We start from the raw sequence: 24,740 nt of genomic DNA on the forward strand, positions 1-24,740 counted from the left end.
AGCTTGATACCTGAATATCGATTATATCATCAGCTATGTATAATCGAATCGCGACGAGATAGCCATAGAGTCAATAGGAACTTTTTTATTCACCAATAGGTGATTTACATAAGTCTCCATTGGATCTATCCTCTATTTCGTCGCGATTCGATTATACATAGCTGATGACATAATCGATTTTCAGGTATCCATCTATGTATAATCGAATCGCTGCGAGATAGACGATAGATCCAATGGAGACTTTTGTAGATCACATCATGTTGAATAAAAACGTTCTTATTGACTCTATGGTTATCTGGTCGCAATTCGATTATACAAAGCTGGATACCTGAAAAACGATTATGACATCAGCTATGTATAATCGAATCGCTACGAGAAAGACGATAGATCCAATGGAGACTTTTGTTGATCACATCATGGTGAATAAAAACGTTCCTATTGACTATATGGTTATCTGGTCGCAATTCGATTTACAAAGCTGGATACCTGAAAATCGATTATGTCATCAGCTATGTATAATCGAATCGCGACGAGATAGCCGAGATCCAATGGAGACTTTTGTAGATCACACCATGGTGAATAAAAAAGTTCCTATTGACTCTATGGTTATCTCGTCGCGATTCGATTTTACAAAGCTGGATACCTGAAAATCGATTATGTCATCAGCTATGTATAATCGAATCGCGACGAGATAGCCATAGAGTCAATAGGAACTTTTTTATTCACAATTAGGTGATCTACAAAAGTCTCCATTGGATCTATCCTCTATTTCGTCGCTATTCGATTATACATAGCTGATGACATAATCGATTTTTAGGTATCCATCTATGTATAATCGAATCGCTTCGAGATAGACGATAGATCCAATGGAGACTTTTGTAGATCACATCATGGTGAATAAAAACGTTCTTATTGACTCTATGGTTATCTGGTCGCAATTCGATTATACAAAGCTGGATACCTGAAAATCGATTATGACATCAGCTATGTATATTCGAATCGCTACGAGAAAGACGATAGATCCAATGGAGACTTTTGTAGATCACATCATGGTGAATAAAAACGTTCCTATTGACTCTATGGTTATCTCGTCGCTATTCGATTATACAAAGCTGGATACCTGAATATCGATTATGTCATCAGCTATGTATAATCGAATCGCGACGAGATAGACGATAGATCCAATGGACACTTTTGTAGATCACATCATGGGGAATAAAAAAGTTCCTATTGACTCTATGGTTATCTGGTCGCGATTCGATTATACAAAGCTGGATACCTGATAATCGATTATGTCATCAGCTATGTATAATCGAATCGCGGCGAGATAGCCGAGATCCAATGGAGACTTTTGTAGATCACACCATGGTGAATAAAAAAGTTCCTATTGACTCTATGGTTATCTCGTCGCGATTCGATTTTACAAAGCTGGATACCTGAAAATCGATTATGTCATCAGCTATGTATAATCGAATCGCGACAAGATAGCCATAGAGTCAATAGGAACTTTTTTATTCACAATTAGGTGATCTACAAAAGTCTCCATTGGATCTATCCTCTATTTCGTCGCTATTCGATTATACATAGCTGATGACATAATCGATTTTCAGGTATCCATCTATGTATAATCGAATCGCTTCGAGATAGACGATAGATCCAATGGAGACTTTTGTTGATCACATCATGGTGAATAAAAACGTTCCTATTGACTCTATGGTTATCTGGTCGCAATTCGATTTACAAAGCTGGATACCTGAAAATCGATTATGTCATCAGCTATGTATAATCGAATCGCGACGAGATAGCCGAGATCCAATGGAGACTTTTGTAGATCACACCATGGTGAATAAAAAAGTTCCTATTGACTCTATGGTTATCTCGTCGCGATTCGATTTTACAAAGCTGGATACCTGAAAATCGATTATGTCATCAGCTATGTATAATCGAATCGCGACGAGATAGCCATAGAGTCAATAGGAACTTTTTTATTCACAATTAGGTGATCTACAAAAGTCTCCATTGGATCTATCCTCTATTTCGTCGCTATTCGATTATACATAGCTGATGACATAATCGATTTTCAGGTATCCATCTATGTATAATCGAATCGCTTCGAGATAGACGATAGATCCAATGGAGACTTTTGTTGATCACATCATGGTGAATAAAAACGTTCCTATTGACTCTATGGTTATCTGGTCGCAATTCGATTTACAAAGCTGGATACCTGAAAATCGATTATGTCATCAGCTATGTATAATCGAATCGCGACGAGATAGCCATAGAGTCAATAGGAACTTTTTTATTCACAATTAGGTGATCTACAAAAGTCTCCATTGGATCTATCCTCTATTTCGTCGCTATTCGATTATACATAGCTGATGACATAATCGATTTTCAGGTATCCATCTATGTATAATCGAATCGCTTCGAGATAGACGATAGATCCAATGGAGACTTTTGTAGATCACATCATGGTGAATAAAAACGTTCTTATTGAATCTATGGTTATCTGGTCGCAATTCGATTATACAAAGCTGGATACCTGAAAATCGATTATGACATCAGCTATGTATATTCGAATCGCTACGAGAAAGACGATAGATCCAATGGAGACTTTTGTAGATCACATCATGGTGAATAAAAACGTTCCTATTGACTCTATGGTTATCTCGTCGCTATTCGATTATACAAAGCTGGATACCTGAATATCGATTATGTCATCAGCTATGTATAATCGAATCGCGACGAGATAGACGATAGATCCAATGGACACTTTTGTAGATCACATCATGGGGAATAAAAAAGTTCCTATTGACTCTATGGTTATCTGGTCGCGATTCGATTATACAAAGCTGGATACCTGATAATCGATTATGTCATCAGCTATGTATAATCGAATCGCGGCGAGATAGCCGAGATCCAATGGAGACTTTTGTAGATCACACCATGGTGAATAAAAAAGTTCCTATTGACTCTATGGTTATCTCGTCGCGATTCGATTTTACAAAGCTGGATACCTGAAAATCGATTATGTCATCAGCTATGTATAATCGAATCGCGACAAGATAGCCATAGAGTCAATAGGAACTTTTTTATTCACAATTAGGTGATCTACAAAAGTCTCCATTGGATCTATCCTCTATTTCGTCGCTATTCGATTATACATAGCTGATGACATAATCGATTTTCAGGTATCCATCTATGTATAATCGAATCGCTTCGAGATAGACGATAGATCCAATGGAGACTTTTGTTGATCACATCATGGGGAATAAAAAAGTTCCTATTGACTCTATGGTTATCTGGTCGCGATTCGATTATACAAAGCTGGATACCTGATAATCGATTATGTCATCAGCTATGTATAATCGAATCGCGGCGAGATAGCCGAGATCCAATGGAGACTTTTGTAGATCACACCATGGTGAATAAAAAAGTTCCTATTGACTCTATGGTTATCTCGTCGCGATTCGATTTTACAAAGCTGGATACCTGAAAATCGATTATGTCATCAGCTATGTATAATCGAATCGCGACAAGATAGCCATAGAGTCAATAGGAACTTTTTTATTCACAATTAGGTGATCTACAAAAGTCTCCATTGGATCTATCCTCTATTTCGTCGCTATTCGATTATACATAGCTGATGACATAATCGATTTTCAGGTATCCATCTATGTATAATCGAATCGCTTCGAGATAGACGATAGATCCAATGGAGACTTTTGTTGATCACATCATGGTGAATAAAAACGTTCCTATTGACTCTATGGTTATCTGGTCGCAATTCGATTTACAAAGCTGGATACCTGAAAATCGATTATGTCATCAGCTATGTATAATCGAATCGCGACGAGATAGCCGAGATCCAATGGAGACTTTTGTAGATCACACCATGGTGAATAAAAAAGTTCCTATTGACTCTATGGTTATCTCGTCGCGATTAGATTTTACAAAGCTGGATACCTGAAAATCGATTATGTCATCAGCTATGTATAATCGAATCGCGACGAGATAGCCATAGAGTCAATAGGAACGTTTTTATTCACAATTAGGTGATCTACAAAAGTCTCCATTGGATCTATCCTCTATTTCGTCGCTATTCGATTATACATAGCTGATGACATAATCGATTTTCAGGTATCCATCTATGTATAATCGAATCGCTTCGAGATAGACGATAGATCCAATGGAGACTTTTGTTGATCACATCATGGTGAATAAAAACGTTCCTATTGACTCTATGGTTATCTGGTCACAATTCGATTTACAAAGCTGGATACCTGAAAATCGATTATGTCATCAGCTATGTATAATCGAATCGCGACGAGATAGCCATAGAGTCAATAGGAACTTTTTTATTCACAATTAGGTGATCTACAAAAGTCTCCATTGGATCTATCCTCTATTTCGTCGCTATTCGATTATACATAGCTGATGACATAATCGATTTTCAGGTATCCATCTATGTATAATCGAATCGCGACGAGATAGACGATAGATCCAATGGACACTTTTGTAGATCACATCATGGGGAATAAAAAAGTTCCTATTGACTCTATGGTTATCTGGTCGCGGTTCGATTATACAAAGCTGGATACCTGATAATCGATTATGTCATCAGCTATGTATAATCGAATCGCGACGAGATAGCCGAGATCCAATGGAGACTTTTGTAGATCACACCATGGTGAATAAAAAAGTTCCTATTGACTCTATGGTTATCTCGTCGCGATTCGATTTTACAAAGCTGGATACCTGAAAATCGATTATGTCATCAGCTATGTATAATCGAATCGCGACGAGATAGCCATAGAGTCAATAGGAACTTTTTTATTCACAATTAGGTGATCTACAAAAGTCTCCATTGGATCTACCCTCTATTTCGTCGCTATTCGATTATACATAGCTGATGACATAATCGATTTTCAGGTATCCATCTATGTATAATCGAATCGCTTCGAGATAGACGATAGATCCAATGGAGACTTTTGTTGATCACATCATGGTGAATAAAAACGTTCCTATTGACTCTATGGTTATCTGGTCGCAATTCGATTTACAAAGCTGGATACCTGAAAATCGATTATGTCATCAGCTATGTATAATCGAATCGCGACGAGATAGCCATAGAGTCAATAGGAACTTTTTTATTCACCAATAGGTGATTTACATAAGTCTCCATTGGATCTATCCTCTATTTCGTCGCGATTCGATTATACATAGCTGATGACATAATCGATTTTCAGGTATCCATCTATGTATAATCGAATCGCTGCGAGATAGACGATAGATCCAATGGAGACTTTTGTAGATCACATCATGTTGAATAAAAACGTTCTTATTGACTCTATGGTTATCTGGTCGCAATTCGATTATACAAAGCTGGATACCTGAAAAACGATTATGACATCAGCTATGTATAATCGAATCGCTACGAGAAAGACGATAGATCCAATGGAGACTTTTGTAGATCACATCATGGAGAATAAAAACGTTCCTATTGACTCTATGGTTATCTAGTCGCAATTCGATTTACAAAGCTGGATACCTGAAAATCGATTATGTCATCAGCTATGTATAATCGAATCGCGACGAGATAGCCATAGAGTCAATAGGAACTTTTTTATTCACAATTAGGTGATCTACAAAAGTCTCCATTGGATCTATCCTCTATTTCGTCGCTATTCGATTATACATAGCTGATGACATAATCGATTTTCAGGTATCCATCTATGTATAATCGAATCGCGACGAGATAGACGATAGATCCAATGGACACTTTTGTAGATCACATCATGGGGAATAAAAAAGTTCCTATTGACTCTATGGTTATCTGGTCGCGATTCGATTATACAAAGCTGGATACCTGATAATCGATTATGTCATCAGCTATGTATAATCGAATCGCGACGAGATAGCCGAGATCCAATGGAGACTTTTGTAGATCACACCATGGTGAATAAAAAAGTTCCTATTGACTCTATGGTTATCTCGTCGCGATTCGATTTTACAAAGCTTGATACCTGAAAATCGATTATGTCATCAGCTATGTATAATCGAATCGCGACAAGATAGCCATAGAGTCAATAGGAACTTTTTTATTCACAATTAGGTGATCTACAAAAGTCTCCATTGGATCTATCCTCTATTTCGTCGCTATTCGATTATACATAGCTGATGACATAATCGATTTTCAGGTATCCATCTATGTATAATCGAATCGCTTCGAGATAGACGATAGATCCAATGGAGACTTTTGTAGATCACATCATGGTGAATAAAAACGTTCTTATTGACTCTATGGTTATCTGGTCGCAATTCGATTATACAAAGCTGGATACCTGAAAATCGATTATGACATCAGCTATGTATATTCGAATCGCTACGAGAAAGACGATAGATCCAATGGAGACTTTTGTAGATCACATCATGGTGAATAAAAACGTTCCTATTGACTCCATGGTTATCTCGTCGCTATTCGATTATACAAAGCTGGATACCTGAATATCGATTATGTCATCAGCTATGTATAATCGAATCGCGACGAGATAGACGATAGATCCAATGGACACTTTTGTAGATCACATCATGGGGAATAAAAAAGTTCCTATTGACTCTATGGTTATCTGGTCGCGATTCGATTATACAAAGCTGGATACCTGATAATCGATTATGTCATCAGCTATGTATAATCGAATCGCGGCGAGATAGCCGAGATCCAATGGAGACTTTTGTAGATCACACCATGGTGAATAAAAAAGTTCCTATTGACTCTATGGTTATCTCGTCGCGATTCGATTTTACAAAGCTGGATACCTGAAAATCGATTATGTCATCAGCTATGTATAATCGAATCGCGACAAGATAGCCATAGAGTCAATAGGAACTTTTTTATTCACAATTAGGTGATCTACAAAAGTCTCCATTGGATCTATCCTCTATTTCGTCGCTATTCGATTATACATAGCTGATGACATAATCGATTTTCAGGTATCCATCTATGTATAATCGAATCGCTTCGAGATAGACGATAGATCCAATGGAGACTTTTGTTGATCACATCATGGTGAATAAAAACGTTCCTATTGACTCTATGGTTATCTGGTCGCAATTCGATTTACAAAGCTGGATACCTGAAAATCGATTATGTCATCAGCTATGTATAATCGAATCGCGACGAGATAGCCGAGATCCAATGGAGACTTTTGTAGATCACACCATGGTGAATAAAAAAGTTCCTATTGACTCTATGGTTATCTCGTCGCGATTCGATTTTACAAAGCTGGATACCTGAAAATCGATTATGTCATCAGCTATGTATAATCGAATCGCGACGAGATAGCCATAGAGTCAATAGGAACTTTTTTATTCACAATTAGGTGATCTACAAAAGTCTCCATTGGATCTATCCTCTATTTCGTCGCTATTCGATTATACATAGCTGATGACATAATCGATTTTCAGGTATCCATCTATGTATAATCGAATCGCTTCGAGATAGACGATAGATCCAATGGAAACTTTTGTTGATCACATCATGGTCAATAAAAACGTTCCTATTGACTCTATGGTTATCTGGTCGCAATTCGATTTACAAAGCTGGATACCTGAAAATCGATTATGTCATCAGCTATGTATAATCGAATCGCGACGAGATAGCCATAGAGTCAATAGGAACTTTTTTATTCACAATTAGGTGATCTACAAAAGTCTCCATTGGATCTATCCTCTATTTCGTCGCTATTCGATTATACATAGCTGATGACATAATCGATTTTCAGGTATCCATCTATGTATAATCGAATCGCGACGAGATAGACGATAGATCCAATGGACACTTTTGTAGATCACATCATGGGGAATAAAAAAGTTCCTATTGACTCTATGGTTATCTGGTCGCGATTCGATTATACAAAGCTGGATACCTGATAATCGATTATGTCATCAGCTATGTATAATCGAATCGCGACGAGATAGCCGAGATCCAATGGAGACTTTTGTAGATCACACCATGGTGAATAAAAAAGTTCCTATTGACTCTATGGTTATCTCGTCGCGATTCGATTTTACAAAGCTGGATACCTGAAAATCGATTATGTCATCAGCTATGTATAATCGAATTGCGACGAGATAGCCATAGAGTCAATAGGAACTTTTTTATTCACAATTAGGTGATCTACAAAAGTCTCCATTGGATCTACCCTCTATTTCGTCGCTATTCGATTATACATAGCTGATGACATAATCGATTTTCAGGTATCCATCTATGTATAATCGAATCGCTTCGAGATAGACGATAGATCCAATGGAGACTTTTGTTGATCACATCATGGTGAATAAAAACGTTCCTATTGACTCTATGGTTATCTGGTCGCAATTCGATTATACAAAGCTGGATACCTGAAAAACGATTATGACATCAGCTATGTATAATCGAATCGCTACGAGAAAGACGATAGATCCAATGGAGACTTTTGTAGATCACATCATGGAGAATAAAAACGTTCCTATTGACTCTATGGTTATCTAGTCGCAATTCGATTATACAAAGCTGGATACCTGAAAATCGATTATGTCATCAGCTATGTATGATCAAATCGCTTCGAGATAGACGATAGATCCAATGGAGACTTTTGTAGATCACATCATGGTGAATAAAAACGTTCTTATTGACTCTATGGTTATCTGGTCGCAATTCGATTATACAAAGCTGGATACCTGAAAATCGATTATGACATCAGCTATGTATATTCGAATCGCTACGAGAAAGACGATAGATCCAATGGAGACTTTTGTAGATCACATCATGGTGAATAAAAACGTTCCTATTGACTCTATGGTTATCTCGTCGCTATTCGATTATACAAAGCTGGATACCTGAATATCGATTATGTCATCAGCTATGTATAATCGAATCGCGACGAGATAGACGATAGATCCAATGGACACTTTTGTAGATCACATCATGGGGAATAAAAAAGTTCCTATTGACTCTATGGTTATCTGGTCGCGATTCGATTATACAAAGCTGGATACCTGATAATCGATTATGTCATCAGCTATGTATAATCGAATCGCGGCGAGATAGCCGAGATCCAATGGAGACTTTTGTAGATCACACCATGGTGAATAAAAAAGTTCCTATTGACTCTATGGTTATCTCGTCGCGATTCGATTTTACAAAGCTGGATACCTGAAAATCGATTATGTCATCAGCTATGTATAATCGAATCGCGACAAGATAGCCATAGAGTCAATAGGAACTTTTTTATTCACAATTAGGTGATCTACAAAAGTCTCCATTGGATCTATCCTCTATTTCGTCGCTATTCGATTATACATAGCTGATGACATAATCGATTTTCAGGTATCCATCTATGTATAATCGAATCGCTTCGAGATAGACGATAGATCCAATGGAGACTTTTGTTGATCACATCATGGTGAATAAAAACGTTCCTATTGACTCTATGGTTATCTGGTCGCAATTCGATTTACAAAGCTGGATACCTGAAAATCGATTATGTCATCAGCTATGTATAATCGAATCGCGACGAGATAGCCGAGATCCAATGGAGACTTTTGTAGATCACACCATGGTGAATAAAAAAGTTCCTATTGACTCTATGGTTATCTCGTCGCGATTCGATTTTACAAAGCTGGATACCTGAAAATCGATTATGTCATCAGCTATGTATAATCGAATCGCGACGAGATAGCCATAGAGTCAATAGGAACTTTTTTATTCACAATTAGGTGATCTACAAAAGTCTCCATTGGATCTATCCTCTATTTCGTCGCTATTCGATTATACATAGCTGATGACATAATCGATTTTCAGGTATCCATCTATGTATAATCGAATCGCTTCGAGATAGACGATAGATCCAATGGAGACTTTTGTTGATCACATCATGGTCAATAAAAACGTTCCTATTGACTCTATGGTTATCTGGTCGCAATTCGATTTACAAAGCTGGATACCTGAAAATCGATTATGTCATCAGCTATGTATAATCGAATCGCGACGAGATAGCCATAGAGTCAATAGGAACTTTTTTATTCACAATTAGGTGATCTACAAAAGTCTCCATTGGATCTATCCTCTATTTCGTCGCTATTCGATTATACATAGCTGATGACATAATCGATTTTCAGGTATCCATCTATGTATAATCGAATCGCGACGAGATAGACGATAGATCCAATGGACACTTTTGTAGATCACATCATGGGGAATAAAAAAGTTCCTATTGACTCTATGGTTATCTGGTCGCGATTCGATTATACAAAGCTGGATACCTGATAATCGATTATGTCATCAGCTATGTATAATCGAATCGCGACGAGATAGCCGAGATCCAATGGAGACTTTTGTAGATCACACCATGGTGAATAAAAAAGTTCCTATTGACTCTATGGTTATCTCGTCGCGATTCGATTTTACAAAGCTGGATACCTGAAAATCGATTATGTCATCAGCTATGTATAATCGAATTGCGACGAGATAGCCATAGAGTCAATAGGAACTTTTTTATTCACAATTAGGTGATCTACAAAAGTCTCCATTGGATCTACCCTCTATTTCGTCGCTATTCGATTATACATAGCTGATGACATAATCGATTTTCAGGTATCCATCTATGTATAATCGAATCGCTTCGAGATAGACGATAGATCCAATGGAGACTTTTGTTGATCACATCATGGTGAATAAAAACGTTCCTATTGACTCTATGGTTATCTGGTCGCAATTCGATTATACAAAGCTGGATACCTGAAAAACGATTATGACATCAGCTATGTATAATCGAATCGCTACGAGAAAGACGATAGATCCAATGGAGACTTTTGTAGATCACATCATGGAGAATAAAAACGTTCCTATTGACTCTATGGTTATCTAGTCGCAATTCGATTATACAAAGCTGGATACCTGAAAATCGATTATGTCATCAGCTATGTATGATCAAATCGCGACGAGATAGACGAGATCCAATGGAGACTTTTGTAGATCACACCATGGTGAATAAAAAAGTTCCTATTGACTCTATGGTTATTTCGTCGCTATTCGATTATACAAAGCTGGATACCTGAAAATCGATTATGACATCAGCTATGTATAATCGAATCGCTACGAGAAAGACGATAGATCCAATGGAGACTTTTGTAGATCACATCATGGGGAATAAAAAAGTTCCTATTGACTCTATGGTTATCTGGTCGCGATTCGATTATACAAAGCTGGATACCTGAAAATCGATTATGTCATCAGCTATGTATAATCGAATCGCGACGAGATAGCCATAAAGTCAATAGGAACTTTTTATTCACCATTAGGTGATTTACATAAGACTCTATTGGATCTATCCTCTATTTCGTCGCGATTCGATTATACATAGCTGATGACATAATCGATTCTCAAGTATCCATCTATGTATAATCGAATCGCTACGAGATAGACGATAGATCCAATGGAGACTTTTGTAGATCACATCATGGTGAATAAAAACGTTCCTATTGACTCTATGGTTATCTGGTCGCAATTCAATTATACAAAGCTGGATACCTGAAAATAGATTATGTCATCAGTTATGTATAATAGAATCTCGACGAGATAGACGATAGATCCAATGGAGATTTGTAGATCATATCATGGTGAATAAAAAAGTTCGTATTGACTTTATGGTTTTTTCGTCGCGATTCGATTATACACAGCTTGATACCTGAATATCGATTATGTCATCAGCTATGTATAATCGAATCGCGACGAGATAGCCATAGAGTCAATAGGAACTTTTTTATTCACCATTAGGTGATTAACATAAGTCTCCATTGGATCTATCCTCTATTTCGTCGAGATTCGATTATACATAGCTGATGACATAATCGATTTTCAGGTATCCATCTATGTATAATCGAATCGCTTCGAGATAGACGATAGATCCAATGGAGACTTTTGTTGATCACATCATGGTGAATAAAAACGTTCCTATTGACTCTATGGTTATCTGGTCGCAATTCGATTTACAAAGCTGGATACCTGAAAATCGATTATGTCATCAGCTATGTATAATCGAATCGCGACGAGATAGCCGAGATCCAATGGAGACTTTTGTAGATCACACCATGGTGAATAAAAAAGTTCCTATTGACTCTATGGTTATCTCGTCGCGATTCGATTTTACAAAGCTGGATACCTGAAAATCGATTATGTCATCAGCTATGTATAATCGAATCGCGACGAGATAGCCATAGAGTCAATAGGAACTTTTTTATTCACAATTAGGTGATCTACAAAAGTCTCCATTGGATCTATCCTCTATTTCGTCGCTATTCGATTATACATAGCTGATGACATAATCGATTTTCAGGTATCCATCTATGTATAATCGAATCGCTTCGAGATAGACGATAGATCCAATGGAGACTTTTGTTGATCACATCATGGTCAATAAAAACGTTCCTATTGACTCTATGGTTATCTGGTCGCAATTCGATTTACAAAGCTGGATACCTGAAAATCGATTATGTCATCAGCTATGTATAATCGAATCGCGACGAGATAGCCATAGAGTCAATAGGAACTTTTTTATTCACAATTAGGTGATCTACAAAAGTCTCCATTGGATCTATCCTCTATTTCGTCGAGATTCGATTATACATAGCTGATGACATAATCGATTTTCAGGTATCCATCTATGTATAATCGAATCGCGACGAGATAGACGATAGATCCAATGGACACTTTTGTAGATCACATCATGGGGAATAAAAAAGTTCCTATTGACTCTATGGTTATCTGGTCGCGATTCGATTATACAAAGCTGGATACCTGATAATCGATTATGTCATCAGTTATGTATAATAGAATCTCGACGAGATAGACGATAGATCCAATGGAGATTTGTAGATCATATCATGGTGAATAAAAAAGTTCGTATTGACTTTATGGTTTTTTCGTCGCGATTCGATTATACACAGCTTGATACCTGAATATCGATTATGTCATCAGCTATGTATAATCGAATCGCGACGAGATAGCCATAGAGTCAATAGGAACTTTTTTATTCACCATTAGGTGATTAACATAAGTCTCCATTGGATCTATCCTCTATTTCGTCGAGATTCGATTATACATAGCTGATGACATAATCGATTTTCAGGTATCCATCTATGTATAATCGAATCGCGACGAGATAGACGATAGATCCAATGGACACTTTTGTAGATCACATCATGGGGAATAAAAAAGTTCCTATTGACTCTATGGTTATCTGGTCGCGATTCGATTATACAAAGCTGGATACCTGATAATCGATTATGTCATCAGCTATGTATAATCGAATCGCGACGAGATAGCCGAGATCCAATGGAGACTTTTGTAGATCACACCATGGTGAATAAAAAAGTTCCTATTGACTCTATGGTTATCTCGTCGCGATTCGATTTTACAAAGCTGGATACCTGAAAATCGATTATGTCATCAGCTATGTATAATCGAATTGCGACGAGATAGCCATAGAGTCAATAGGAACTTTTTTATTCACAATTAGGTGATCTACAAAAGTCTCCATTGGATCTACCCTCTATTTCGTCGCTATTCGATTATACATAGCTGATGACATAATCGATTTTCAGGTATCCATCTATGTATAATCGAATCGCTTCGAGATAGACGATAGATCCAATGGAGACTTTTGTTGATCACATCATGGTGAATAAAAACGTTCCTATTGACTCTATGGTTATCTGGTCGCAATTCGATTATACAAAGCTGGATACCTGAAAAACGATTATGACATCAGCTATGTATAATCGAATCGCTACGAGAAAGACGATAGATCCAATGGAGACTTTTGTAGATCACATCATGGAGAATAAAAACGTTCCTATTGACTCTATGGTTATCTAGTCGCAATTCGATTATACAAAGCTGGATACCTGAAAATCGATTATGTCATCAGCTATGTATGATCAAATCGCTTCGAGATAGACGATAGATCCAATGGAGACTTTTGTAGATCACATCATGGTGAATAAAAACGTTCTTATTGACTCTATGGTTATCTGGTCGCAATTCGATTATACAAAGCTGGATACCTGAAAATCGATTATGACATCAGCTATGTATATTCGAATCGCTACGAGAAAGACGATAGATCTAATGGAGACTTTTGTAGATCACATCATGGTGAATAAAAACGTTCCTATTGACTCTATGGTTATCTCGTCGCTATTCGATTATACAAAGCTGGATACCTGAATATCGATTATGTCATCAGCTATGTATAATCGAATCGCGACGAGATAGACGATAGATCCAATGGACACTTTTGTAGATCACATCATGGGGAATAAAAAAGTTCCTATTGACTCTATGGTTATCTGGTCGCGATTCGATTATACAAAGCTGGATACCTGATAATCGATTATGTCATCAGCTATGTATAATCGAATCGCGGCGAGATAGCCGAGATCCAATGGAGACTTTTGTAGATCACACCATGGTGAATAAAAAAGTTCCTATTGACTCTATGGTTATCTCGTCGCGATTCGATTTTACAAAGCTGGATACCTGAAAATCGATTATGTCATCAGCTATGTATAATCGAATCGCGACAAGATAGCCATAGAGTCAATAGGAACTTTTTTATTCACAATTAGGTGATCTACAAAAGTCTCCATTGGATCTATCCTCTATTTCGTCGCTATTCGATTATACATAGCTGATGACATAATCGATTTTCAGGTATCCATCTATGTATAATCGAATCGCTTCGAGATAGACGATAGATCCAATGGAGACTTTTGTTGATCACATCATGGTGAATAAAAACGTTCCTATTGACTCTATGGTTATCTGGTCGCAATTCGATTTACAAAGCTGGATACCTGAAAATCGATTATGTCATCAGCTATGTATAATCGAATCGCGACGAGATAGCCGAGATCCAATGGAGACTTTTGTAGATCACACCATGGTGAATAAAAAAGTTCCTATTGACTCTATGGTTATCTCGTCGCGATTCGATTTTACAAAGCTGGATACCTGAAAATCGATTATGTCATCAGCTATGTATAATCGAATCGCGACGAGATAGCCATAGAGTCAATAGGAACTTTTTTATTCACAATTAGGTGATCTACAAAAGTCTCCATTGGATCTATCCTCTATTTCGTCGCTATTCGATTATACATAGCTGATGACATAATCGATTTTCAGGTATCCATCTATGTATAATCGAATCGCTTCGAGATAGACGATAGATCCAATGGAGACTTTTGTTGATCACATCATGGTCAATAAAAACGTTCCTATTGACTCTATGGTTATCTGGTCGCAATTCGATTTACAAAGCTGGATACCTGAAAATCGATTATGTCATCAGCTATGTATAATCGAATCGCGACGAGATAGCCATAGAGTCAATAGGAACTTTTTTATTCACAATTAGGTGATCTACAAAAGTCTCCATTGGATCTATCCTCTATTTCGTCGCTATTCGATTATACATAGCTGATGACATAATCGATTTTCAGGTATCCATCTATGTATAATCGAATCGCGACGAGATAGACGATAGATCCAATGGACACTTTTGTAGATCACATCATGGGGAATAAAAAAGTTCCTATTGACTCTATGGTTATCTGGTCGCGATTCGATTATACAAAGCTGGATACCTGATAATCGATTATGTCATCAGCTATGTATAATCGAATCGCGACGAGATAGCCGAGATCCAATGGAGACTTTTGTAGATCACACCATGGTGAATAAAAAAGTTCCTATTGACTCTATGGTTATCTCGTCGCGATTCGATTTTACAAAGCTGGATACCTGAAAATCGATTATGTCATCAGCTATGTATAATCGAATTGCGACGAGATAGCCATAGAGTCAATAGGAACTTTTTTATTCACAATTAGGTGATCTACAAAAGTCTCCATTGGATCTACCCTCTATTTCGTCGCTATTCGATTATACATAGCTGATGACATAATCGATTTTCAGGTATCCATCTATGTATAATCGAATCGCTTCGAGATAGACGATAGATCCAATGGAGACTTTTGTTGATCACATCATGGTGAATAAAAACGTTCCTATTGACTCTATGGTTATCTGGTCGCAATTCGATTATACAAAGCTGGATACCTGAAAAACGATTATGACATCAGCTATGTATAATCGAATCGCTACGAGAAAGACGATAGATCCAATGGAGACTTTTGTAGATCACATCATGGAGAATAAAAACGTTCCTATTGACTCTATGGTTATCTAGTCGCAATTCGATTATACAAAGCTGGATACCTGAAAATCGATTATGTCATCAGCTATGTATGATCAAATCGCGACGAGATAGACGAGATCCAATGGAGACTTTTGTAGATCACACCATGGTGAATAAAAAAGTTCCTATTGACTCTATGGTTATTTCGTCGCTATTCGATTATACAAAGCTGGATACCTGAAAATCGATTATGACATCAGCTATGTATAATCGAATCGCTACGAGAAAGACGATAGATCCAATGGAGACTTTTGTAGATCACATCATGGGGAATAAAAAAGTTCCTATTGACTCTATGGTTATCTGGTCGCGATTCGATTATACAAAGCTGGATACCTGAAAATCGATTATGTCATCAGCTATGTATAATCGAATCGCGACGAGATAGCCATAAAGTCAATAGGAACTTTTTATTCACCATTAGGTGATTTACATAAGACTCTATTGGATCTATCCTCTATTTCGTCGCGATTCGATTATACATAGCTGATGACATAATCGATTCTCAGGTATCCATCTATGTATAATCGAATCGCTACGAGATAGACGATAGATCCAATGGAGACTTTTGTAGATCACATCATGGTGAATAAAAACGTTCCTATTGACTCTATGGTTATCTGGTCGCAATTCAATTATACAAAGCTGGATACCTGAAAATAGATTATGTCATCAGTTATGTATAATAGAATCTCGACGAGATAGACGATAGATCCAATGGAGATTTGTAGATCATATCATGGTGAATAAAAAAGTTCGTATTGACTTTATGGTTTTTTCGTCGCGATTCGATTATACACAGCTTGATACCTGAATATCGATTATGTCATCAGCTATGTATAATCGAATCGCGACGAGATAGCCATAGAGTCAATAGGAACTTTTTTATTCACCATTAGGTGATTAACATAAGTCTCCATTGGATCTATCCTCTATTTCGTCGAGATTCGATTATACATAGCTGATGACATAATCGATTTTCAGGTATCCATCTATGTATAATCGAATCGCTTCGAGATAGAAGATAGATCCATTGGAGACTTTTGTTGATCACATCATGGTGAATAAAAAAGTTCCTATTGACTCTATGGCTATCTCGTCGCGATTCGATTATACATAGCTGATGACATAATCGATTTTCAGGTATCCAGCTTTGTATAATCGCATCGCGACCAGATAACCATAGAGTCAATAGGAACGTTTTTAATCACCATGACGTGATCTACAAAAGTCTCCATTGGATCTATCGTCTATCTCGTAGCGATTCGATTATACATAGATGGATACCTGAAAATCGATTATGTCATCAGCTATGTATAATCGAATCGCGACGAAATAGAGGATAGATCCAATGGAGACTTTTGTGGATCACCTAATGGTGAATAAAAAAGTTCCTATTGACTCTATGGCTATCTCGTCGCGATTCGATTATACATAGCTGATGACATAATCGATTTTCAGGTATCCAGCTTTGTATAATCGATTTGCGATCAGATAACCATAGAGTCAATAGGAACGTATTTATTCACCATGATGTGATCTACAAAAGTCTCCATTGGATCTATCGTCTATCTCGTAGCGATTCGATTATACATAGATGGATACCTGAAAATCGATTATGCCATTAGCTATGTATAATCGAATCGCGACGATATAGAGGATAGATCCAATGGAGACTCTTGTAGATCACCTAATGGTGAATAAAAAAGTTCCTATTGACTCTATGGCTATCTCGTCGCGATTCGATTATACATAGCTGATGACATAATTGATTTTCAGGTATCCAGCTTTGTATATTCGAATCGCGACGAGATAACCATAGAGTCAATAGGAACTTTTTTATTCAACATGGTGTGATCTACAAAAGTCTTCATTGGATCTCGTCTATCTCGTCGCGATTCGATTATACATAGCTGATGACATAATCGATTTTCAGGTATCTAGCTTTGTATAATCGCATCGCGACCAGATAACCATAGAGTCAATAGGAACGTTTTTATTCACCATGATGTGATCTACAAAAGTCTCCATAGGATCTATCGTCTATTTCGTAGCGATTCGATTATACATAGATGGATACCTGAATATTGATTATGTTATCAGCTATGTATAAATCGAATCGCGACGAAATAGAGGATAGATCCAATGGAGACTTTTTTAGATCACCTAATGGTGAATAAAAAAGTTCCTATTGACTCTATGGCTATCTCGCCGCGATTCGATTATACATAGCTGACGACATAATCGATTTTCAGGTATCCAGCTTTGTATAATCGAATTGCGATCAGATAACCATAGAGTCAATAGGAACTTTTTTATTCACCATGGTGTGATCTACAAAAGTCTCCATTGGATTTCGGCTATCTCGTCGCGATTCGATTATACATAGCTGATGACATAATCGATTTTCAGGTATCCAGCTTTGTATAATCGCATCGCGACCAGATAACCATAGAGTCAATAGGAACGTTTTTATTCACCATGACGTGATCTACAAAAGTATCCATTGGATCTATCGTCTATCTCGTAGCGATTCGATTATACATAGATGCATACCTGAAAATCGATTATGTCATCAGCTATGTATAATCGAATCGCGACGAAATAGAGGATAGATCCAATGGAGACTTTTGTGGATCACCTAATGGTGAATAAAAAAGTTTCTATTGACTCTATGGCTATCTCGTCGCGATTCGATTATACATAGCTGATGACATAATCGATTTTCAGGTATCCAGCTTTGTATAATCGAATTGCGATCAGATAACCATAGAGTCAATAGGAACGTTTTTATTCACCATGATGTGATCTACAAAAGTCTCCATTGGATCTATCGTCTATCTCGTAGCGATTCGATTATACATAGATGGATAACTGAAAATCGATTATGTTATCAGCTATGTATAAATCGAATCGCGACGAAATAGAGGATAGATCCAATGGAGACTTTTGTAGATCACCTAATGGTGAATAAAAAAGTTCCTATTGACTCTATGGCTATCTCGTCGCGATTCGATTATACATAGCTGACGACATGATCGATTTTCAGGTATCCAGCTTTGTATAATCGAATTGCGATCAGATAACCATAGAGTCAATAGGAACGTTTTTATTCACCATGATGTGATCTACAAAAGTCTCCATTGGATCTATCGTCTATCTCGTAGCGATTCGATTATACATAGATGGATACCTGATAATCGATTATGTCATCAGCTATGTATAAATTGAATCGCGACGAAATAGAGGATAGATCCAATGGAGACTTTTGTAGATCACCTAATGGTGAATAAAAAAGTTCCTATTGACTCTATGGCTATCTCGTCGCGATTCGATTATACATAGCTGATGACATAATTGATTTTCAGGTATCCAGCTTTGTATAATCGAATCGCGACGAGATAACCATAGAGTCAATAGGAACTTTTTTATTCAACATGGTGTGATCTACAAAAGTCTTCATTGGATCTCGTCTATCTCGTCGCGATTCGATTATACATAGCTGATGACATAATCGATTTTCGGGTATCTAGCTTTGTATAATCGCATCGCGACCAGATAACCATAGAGTCAATAGGAACGTTTTTATTCACCATGATGTGATCTACAAAAGTCTCCATTGGATCTATCGTCTATATCGTAGCGATTCGATTATACATAGATGGATACCTGAAAATCGATTATGTCACCAACCACGTATATACGAATCACGACGATATAACCTTAGAGTCAATAGGCCCTTTTTTATTCACCATATTGTGATCTACAAAAGTCTCCATTGGATCTATCGTCTATCTCGTTGCGATTCGAATATACATAGCTGATGACATAATCGATTTTCAGGTATCCAGCTTTGTATAATCGAATTGCGACCAGATAACCATAGAGTCAATAGGAACGTTTTTATTCACCATGATGTGATCTACAAAAGTCTCCATTAGATCTATCGTTTATCTAGTCGCGATTCGATTATACACCGCTGGATACCTGAAAATCGATTATGTCACCAACCACGTATATACGAATCACGACGATATAACCTTAGAGTCAATAGGCCCTTTTTTATTCACCATATTGTGATCTACAAAAGTCTCCATTGGATCTATCGTCTATCTCGTTGCGATTCGAATATACATAGCTGATGACATAATCGATTTTCAGGTATCCAGCTTTGTATAATCGAATTGCGACCAGATAACCATAGAGTCAATAGGAACGTTTTTATTCACCATGATGTGATCTACAATAGTCTCCATTGGATCTATCGTCTATCTCGTAGCGATTCGATTATACATAGATGGATACCTGAAAATCGATTATGCCATCAGCTATGTATAATCGAATCGCGACGATATAGAGGATAGATCCAATGGAGACTCTTGTAGATCACCTAATGGTGAATAAAAAAGTTCCTATTGACTCTATGGCTATCTCGTCGCGATTCGATTATACATAGCTGATGACATAATCGATTTTCAGGTTTCCAGCTTTGAGGAATCGAATTGCGACCAGATAACCATAGAGTCAATAGGAACGTTTTTATTCACCATGATGTGATCTACAAAAGTCTCCATAGGATCTATCGTCTATTTCGTAGCGATTCGATTATACATAGATGGATACCTGAATATTGATTATGTTATCAGCTATGTATAAATCGAATCGCGACGAAATAGAGGATAGATCCAATGGAGACTTTTTTAGATCACCTAATGGTGAATAAAAAAGTTCCTATTGACTCTATGGCTATCTCGCCGCGATTCGATTATACATAGCTGACGACATAATCGATTTTCAGGTATCCAGCTTTGTATAATCGAATTGCGATCAGATAACCATAGAGTCAATAGGAACTTTTTTATTCACCATGGTGTGATCTACAAAAGTCTCCATTGGATTTCGGCTATCTCGTCGCGATTCGATTATACATAGCTGATGACATAATCGATTTTCAGGTATCCAGCTTTGTATAATCGCATCGCGACCAGATAACCATAGAGTCAATAGGAACGTTTTTATTCACCATGACGTGATCTACAAAAGTATCCATTGGATCTATCGTCTATCTCGTAGCGATTCGATTATACATAGATGCATACCTGAAAATCGATTATGTCATCAGCTATGTATAATCGAATCGCGACGAAATAGAGGATAGATCCAATGGAGACTTTTGTGGATCACCTAATGGTGAATAAAAAAGTTTCTATTGACTCTATGGCTATCTCGTCGCGATTCGATTATACATAGCTGATGACATAATCGATTTTCAGGTATCCAGCTTTGTATAATCGAATTGCGATCAGATAACCATAGAGTCAATAGGAACGTTTTTATTCACCATGATGTGATCTACAAAAGTCTCCATTGGATCTATCGTCTATCTCGTAGCGATTCGATTATACATAGATGGATAACTGAAAATCGATTATGTTATCAGCTATGTATAAATCGAATCGCGACGAAATAGAGGATAGATCCAATGGAGACTTTTGTAGATCACCTAATGGTGAATAAAAAAGTTCCTATTGACTCTATGGCTATCTCGTCGCGATTCGATTATACATAGCTGACGACATGATCGATTTTCAGGTATCCAGCTTTGTATAATCGAATTGCGATCAGATAACCATAGAGTCAATAGGAACGTTTTTATTCACCATGATGTGATCTACAAAAGTCTCCATTGGATCTATCGTCTATCTCGTAGCGATTCGATTATACATAGATGGATACCTGATAATCGATTATGTCATCAGCTATGTATAAATTGAATCGCGACGAAATAGAGGATAGATCCAATGGAGACTTTTGTAGATCACCTAATGGTGAATAAAAAAGTTCCTATTGACTCTATGGCTATCTCGTCGCGATTCGATTATACATAGCTGATGACATAATTGATTTTCAGGTATCCAGCTTTGTATAATCGAATCGCGACGAGATAGCCATAGAGTCAATAGGAACTTTTTTATTCACCATTAGGTGATCTACAAAAGTCTCCATTGGATCTATCCTCTATTTCGTCGCTATTCGATTATACATAGCTGATGACATAATCGATTTTCAGGTATCCATCTATGTATAATCGAATCGCTACGAGATAGACGATAGATCCAATGGAGACTTTTGTAGATCACATCATGGTGAATAAAAACGTTCTTATTGACTCTATGGTTATCTGGTCGCAATTCGATTATACAAAGCTGGATACCTGAAAATCGATTATGACATCAGCTATGTATATTCGAATCGCTACGAGAAAGACGATAGATCCAATGGAGACTTTTGTAGATCACATCATGGTGAATAAAAACGTTCCTATTGACTCTATGGTTATCTCGTCGCTATTCGATTATACAAAGCTGGATACCTGAATATCGATTATGTCATCAGCTATGTATAATCGAATCGCGACGAGATAGACGATAGATCCAATGGACACTTTTGTAGATCACATCATGGGGAATAAAAAAGTTCCTATTGACTCTATGGTTATCTGGTCGCGATTCGATTATACAAAGCTGGATACCTGATAATCGATTATGTCATCAGCTATGTATAATCGAATCGCGGCGAGATAGCCGAGATCCAATGGAGACTTTTGTAGATCACACCATGGTGAATAAAAAAGTTCCTATTGACTCTATGGTTATCTCGTCGCGATTCGATTTTACAAAGCTGGATACCTGAAAATCGATTATGTCATCAGCTATGTATAATCGAATCGCGACAAGATAGCCATAGAGTCAATAGGAACTTTTTTATTCACAATTAGGTGATCTACAAAAGTCTCCATTGGATCTATCCTCTATTTCGTCGCTATTCGATTATACATAGCTGATGACATAATCGATTTTCAAGTATCCATCTATGTATAATCGAATCGCTTCGAGATAGACGATAGATCCAATGGAGACTTTTGTTGATCACATCATGGTGAATAAAAACGTTCCTATTGACTCTATGGTTATCTGGTCGCAATTCGATTTACAAAGCTGGATACCTGAAAATCGATTATGTCATCAGCTATGTATAATCGAATCGCGACGAGATAGCCGAGATCCAATGGAGACTTTTGTAGATCACACCATGGTGAATAAAAAAGTTCCTATTGACTCTATGGTTATCTCGTCGCGATTCGATTTTACAAAGCTGGATACCTGAAAATCGATTATGTCATCAGCTATGTATAATCGAATCGCGACGAAATAGCCATAGAGTCAATAGGAACTTTTTTATTCACAATTAGGTGATCTACAAAAGTCTCCATTGGATCTATCCTCTATTTCGTCGCTATTCGATTATACATAGCTGATGACATAATCGATTTTCAGGTATCCATCTATGTATAATCGAATCGCTTCGAGATAGACGATAGATCCAATGGAGACTTTTGTTGATCACATCATGGTGAATAAAAACGTTCCTATTGACTCTATGGTTATCTGGTCGCAATTCGATTTACAAAGCTGGATACCTGAAAATCGATTATGTCATCAGCTATGTATAATCGAATCGCGACGAGATAGCCATAGAGTCAATAGGAACTTTTTTATTCACAATTAGGTGATCTACAAAAGTCTCCATTGGATCTATCCTCTATTTCGTCGCTATTCGATTATACATAGCTGATGACATAATCGATTTTCAGGTATCCATCTATGTATAATCGAATCGCGACGAGATAGACGATAGATCCAATGGACACTTTTGTAGATCACATCATGGGGAATAAAAAAGTTCCTATTGACTCTATGGTTATCTGGTCGCGATTCGATTATACAAAGCTGGATACCTGATAATCGATTATGTCATCAGCTATGTATAATCGAATCGCGACGAGATAGCCGAGATCCAATGGAGACTTTTGTAGATCACACCATGGTGAATAAAAAAGTTCCTATTGACTCTATGGTTATCTCGTCGCGATTCGATTTTACAAAGCTGGATACCTGAAAATCGATTATGTCATCAGCTATGTATAATCGAATCGCGACGAGATAGCCATAGAGTCAATAGGAACTTTTTTATTCACAATTAGGTGATCTACAAAAGTCTCCATTGGATCTACCCTCTATTTCGTCGCTATTCGATTATACATAGCTGATGACATAATCGATTTTCAGGTATCCATCTATGTATAATCGAATCGCTTCGAGATAGACGATAGATCCAATGGAGACTTTTGTTGATCACATCATGGTGAATAAAAACGTTCCTATTGACTCTATGGTTATCTGGTCGCAATTCGATTTACAAAGCTGGATACCTGAAAATCGATTATGTCATCAGCTATGTATAATCGAATCGCGACGAGATAGCCATAGAGTCAATAGGAACTTTTTTATTCACCAATAGGTGATTTACATAAGTCTCTATTGGATCTATCCTCAATTTCGTCGCGATTCGATTATACATAGCTGATGACAT

The sequence above is a fragment of the Prorops nasuta genome, unplaced genomic scaffold (assembly GCF_024137725.1).
Source record: "Prorops nasuta isolate Cenicafe-Biocafe unplaced genomic scaffold, Cenicafe_Pnas_1.2 PNAS00011, whole genome shotgun sequence".
Taxonomy (NCBI): Eukaryota; Metazoa; Arthropoda; class Insecta; order Hymenoptera; family Bethylidae; genus Prorops; species Prorops nasuta.